This window comes from Monodelphis domestica, chromosome 2 (genome assembly GCF_027887165.1).
Source record: "Monodelphis domestica isolate mMonDom1 chromosome 2, mMonDom1.pri, whole genome shotgun sequence".
Lineage (NCBI taxonomy): Eukaryota > Metazoa > Chordata > Mammalia > Didelphimorphia > Didelphidae > Monodelphis > Monodelphis domestica.
The window spans coordinates 498,545,318-498,551,089 of NC_077228.1; positions in this window are offsets into that span (position 1 = coordinate 498,545,318).

Here is a 5,772-nt window from a genome sequence, read left to right on the forward strand (position 1 = left end):
AAATCTTTGCAGTTCTGAAGTGATGATTCTAAGTTCTCCTCCTAACAGTACAGGCTGAGCCAAGAGTGCCCTGCAAGTCTGGAATGTACTTCCTCCTCACCGTCATCTCAGCAAATCCCTTATTTTCTTCAAAACTCAGCTCAGCACTCCCTTCTGTGTGAGGCCTTCTGTCACTGTCACTAATCCTCAGCAATTAGGAGCACCTTTCCCACAACAACGATCTTGTACTTATTATGTCCTTAGTTTGCTTATGTGTACACGTTGTCTCTCCTTATAGAATGAAAACCAACATCTTGAGGAGAGATTTGTTGTTTCATTTTTGCCTTTGCAACTCTCGCATTTATTGTGAGGCTTGGAACATCATAAATTCTTTTTATTGACATAATAAATTCTTGAGAAAGATTAATTAGATAGACATAGAGATAGATAGATGGATAGAGAGATAGAAAGATATAGAGGTAGGTAGAGAGAGATAGACAGATAGACAGATAGATGGATAGAGATAGAGAGCTATAGACTACATAGAGATAGAGAGAGATAGATGAATAGATATACAGATAGAGAGAGAGGTAGATAGAGAGAGAGATAGAGAGATAGATAGATGGATAGATAGATACAGAGATATAGAGGTAGATAGAGAGAGATACATGGATAGATAGATAGAGAGATGAGATATCAATAGAGAGAGATCAATAGATAGATAGAGAGAGAGAGATCATCATATAAGTGAATTCCAACTCCAAAACATTAAGTGGCAGATTTGGAGGAAGGCAGATCAGGATCTTCACAACTAGTGCTGATTTTTGCCAATGTGTCCCATTAGCCACATGTAAAGTTTTGTCAGTTGTTTTTATTTTCTTCAGGATGACTCTTACGCCTTACCATTTAATAAACATATGTATCTTTTAAAAAATACATCATAGATAGGTAGGTGGAGAGATAGATGGATAGACAGACAGATCAAGGGCTAGAGGGAAAGAGGGACAGACAGACAGACAGAAAGAGACAGAGAGACAGAGAGGGATGGATGGATAGATAGATAGATAGATAGATAGATAGATAGATAGATAGATAGATAGATACATAGATGGATGGATAGAAAGATAGATAGATAGGCAGATAGATAGATAGATAGATAGATAGATAGATAGATAGATAGATAGATAGATAGATAGCTGGATAGATAGATAGATAGATAGATAGATAGATAGATAGATAGATAGCTGGATAGATAGATAGATAGATAGATAGATAGATAGATAGATAGATAGATAGATAGATAGATAGAAGATAGACAGATAAGTGGCTAGAAGGAAAGAGGGAGAGACAGACATAGCTTGACACATAAGTGGCTAGAGGGAAAGAGAAACAGACAGACAGAGAGAGAGAGAGAGAGAGAGAGAGAGAGAGAGAGAGAGAGAGAGAGATTATGTGATTCAGAAAAAGTTCTGACCTTGGAATCAGAGGAGCTGCTGTTCTCAAAATTCCAGTTCTGTCATCAGCTGATTGCTGATGGGCTTACTATTTTCTGGGGTCTAAGACAGGGGAGATAAGAGGATATTCTAGTCTTTAAAACATAGAGGTGGAAAAAACCTCACAGTGTAAGTGTAACTCTTACCTAAAGCAGGATCCCATGGGAGTAAAGGCAGTAATAAGGAACAAGATGGATATCATACACAATATTAGAAGTTATTCCCATTTACCCATATTGCCTTATATGCATTGTCTGACCCAGCAACTAGAAAATATGGGTCTGGGACTGATATATTCCTTCACTGGATTTTCCTAAAGCACTTTGCCAGGATTTCTCTTTTGCTCCTCTTACACTGTTCCTTATATTATATTTATTTTTTCACCTGCCACATGCTTTCTGGAGATTGTAAATTCCTTGAAGGTAGGGTAGTATCATTTTTCTTCTTTGTCTTCCAAGTAGTTCCACATTGCCTTGTTTATAGTAGACTTAACAAATGTTGCTTGAAGTGAACAGAATAACTAGAATTTAAGTTAACTAGATCTCATTTTAAAGCACTTAAACTACATTGTTTAAGTTACAGATGCTTGATTATTCAGGATAATAATAATATAATAATAGTTGATATTTATATAAAACTTTTAGGCTTGCAAACCACTTTACATTATCTCATTTGATGGGCTAATGAGAACATAGTTTACTCCTAAATGATACAGGACATGTGAATCATGTGAATCAGGCAATGATTCATCACATTTTTTACAACTACCAGAATGAATTAATGAATGATGTGTTACTTGAAATTCTGGAAATCAGTAGACTTTACTAAGGCATAGAACATAATATAGGAAGTTGTCATACAAAACTATTGGCAAGGAAACAAATTCTTACCATTTATGGGTCTAAGACCTGATAAGTAATGAAAAAGGGTTGTGGAAAGAACACAGAGAGGGGAGAATCACGTTGGAGTCCCAACTCTACTGATAACTCATAACATTGATCAAGGCTATTAAGTTCTTTGGGTCTCAGTTTCCTTATTTATAAAATGAGAAGATTTGACTCTGAATTTCTGAGCTAGGTACAGGCAATCCTTAACTAGAAATCCATATTGAATTTGAAAAGTTTTAGGACTTAGTTGGATTTTGGAATTCAAAATGTGTTTTCTTAAAGAAAGAATGTTGAAAGATATGATTAGGTTTTCATTTAATCAACGAACAAGCATTTATTAAGTACCTATTGTATGCCAGGTACTGTAAGTGGGTGCTAATATGACAAAAGACCTTGCACTAAAAACTCTTATGCTATTATAGCCAGGTAAGACAACATGTGCATATATGGGCATATTCAAAATAAATACAACATAGACACAAAGTGATGTTGAAGAAATTAGCACTTGGGAACAGGAGGGAAGGACCAATATAGAAGATGATACTTGGTCTAAGCCTTGACAGAAATCCAGAATTCTAAAAAATAAAGGGAAGACAGAGATACGTGAATGATAGCCAGGACATGAAGTTCTTCAAAATTGTCTAAGATCATATTGAGAATAGCTAAGTCATTCATAGTTTATTATCCTTACAATATTGCCATTTTTATGTGCAGTATTCTCCTGGTTGTATTCATTTCACTTTATGTAAGTCTTCTGAGGTTTTCTAAAAGCATCCTTTTCATCATTTCTTATGGCACAAAAGTATTTCATCATAATCATATACCACAACTAGTTTAGCCATTCCCAAATAGTTAAGAATCCCCTCAAATTTCAATCCTTAGCCAATACAAAAAGAGCTGCTATAAATATTTTTGTATGTGTAGTGTAGTCCCTTTCCTTTTCCTTTGACTCTTTGGGATATAGACCTAGTGGCGGCATTGCTAGGTCTAAGGGTATGCAGAGTTTTACAGGCCTTTGGACATGTTTCCAAGTTGCTCTCCAGAATGGTTGAACCAGTTCACAATTCTACCAACAATGCATTAGTGTTCTGTTTATTCCACATTCTCTTGGACATTTGTCATTTTTCTTTTCAACCAATCCAATAGATGTGAGATGGTACCTCAGAGTTGCTGTAATTTGCATTTCTCTAATCAATAATGATTTGGAACATTTTTTCATATGGCTAGAGATAGTTTTAATTTTGTCCTCTGAGAACTTTTTGTTCATAGGCTTTGACCATTTTATAATTAGGGAATACTTTTTACTCTTATAATTTACTTTTTATAATTTTGACTCATTGCTCTAGATATTTGAGAAATGATGCCTTTATCATAGAAACTAGCTATAAAAAATGTCCCTCAGTTTTCTGCTTTCCTCATAATCTAGGTTGCATTGGTTTTCTTTGTGTAAAAACTCTAATTTGTTGTAATCAAAGTTATCCGCTTAATATCCTGTAATGTCCTCTGACTCTTGTTTTGTCCTAAATTCTTCTCTTATCCATAAATTTGGCAGGCAAAATGTACCATGTTCCCTTAATTTACTTATGACAGATATTGTGTAATATGCTGTTCTATACCTAATTTTTGCAAAACTACTTTCCTCTTTTCCCAGAAATTTTTGTCAAATAGTGATTTCTTGTACCAAAATCTTGGATCTTGGGTTTTTCAAACACTAGATTATTATGGTAATTTGCTTTTATGTGTTGTATATTCAATTTATTCCACTGATTTACTACTTTTATTTATTAGTCAGTACCTGATTGTTTTAATGATTATTGTTTTGTAATACAGTTTAAAATGTGGTACTGCTAAGCCACCTTTCTTCACATTTTTTCATTGATTCCCTTAACATTCTTGTCCTTTTGTTCTTTCAGAAGAATTTCATTATTATTTTTCTAGTTCAATGAAATATTTGTTTGATAATTTGATTGTTATGACATTGAATAAGCAAATTAATTTAGGTAGAATAGCCATTTTAATTATATTGGCTCAGTCTACCCATTAATATTTCTCTAATTAAACTATTTGTGTGAAAAATGTTTTGTAATTGTTTTCATATAGTTCCTGGTTTCATCTTGGCATGAAAATACCACCCCTCCACGGCCCCAGTAGTTCATATTGTATATGTTATTTTAAATAAAATTTCTCTTTGTGTCTCTTTCTATTGGACTTGTTAACAATATATAAAAATTCTGATGATTTGTATGGGTTTGTTTTATACCCTATGACTTTGCTGAAGTTGTTAAATACTTCACCTAATTTTTTAGCTGACTCTTTAGCATTATGCAAGAAACCATCACATCTCCTACTAAGATATAGCCATAGGAGCAAAAGGAGGCTCAGTGAATTAAGATCCAGGCTTAGAGAAAGAAGGGCCTACATGCAAATTTGACCTGAGACACTTCCTAACTGTATGACCCTGGGAAAGTCACTAAACTTCATTGCCTATTTTTACTGCTCTTCTGCCTTGGAACCAATATACATTATTCTATAATGTATATTATGTATATAAAATAATACACATTATTGGTTCCAAGGCAGAAGATAAGGGTTTAAAAAAAAAGAATTTGGCTCTTTTAATGATAATTTCAGTGTTGTGACTTGAAAATCTAAATTAATTTGGTCACCAGGGAAAATTCCCAAATAATAAAATACCCATGTCAGCTGGAAATTATGGTGATTTAATTAATAGAGAGAGAAGGAATTAAGGAAAAGAGAGAGAGAGAAAAGAGTTCATTTAAACTGCTCCAGCTCCAGCTGAGCCAGGCAGTAGTTAAAGGCCTTGGCCAAAGTGGCCTCCCTGAGCCCATTCACCATGAGACTGTCTCAAGGAAGCTGTCTGATGGAGATCCTCCAGGCTGAGTTCCAGTCCTGAACTGAACTCAATTCTGAAATGAATTTCCTCAACTGACCTTTCTAGCCTCCTTTTAAAGAAATTTTCTCTTATGTCACCTCCCCTAAATTTTCACGTCTACCAATCACAGTAGACACTTTTCTCCAGGGCTGCCCATTCTTTAGTTATCACCTTCTTTGATTAAATTTTCTCCAGGACTATCCACTCTTTAGTTCTCACCTTCTCTGGTTAGATTATATCTTCTGAGGTACTTCACACTTCTTTGTTAAGCTTGCCTTTTGTGAATTACTTTACCTTTTTATGATTAATTTAACCTTTAGAGGTACTTAACACCTTTTTGTATTAGATCTAAAATAGACTTAACTTAAAGTTCTAGCTTCACTATAAAATATGAGTTAAGTACCTTCATTGTTCAATCAGGAGTTTACATCTTTATCTTCCCCTAAAACAGTGGTTCTCAACCTTGCAATGAGAATACATAATGCACATCAGGTACTTACATTCCGAATCATAACTGTAG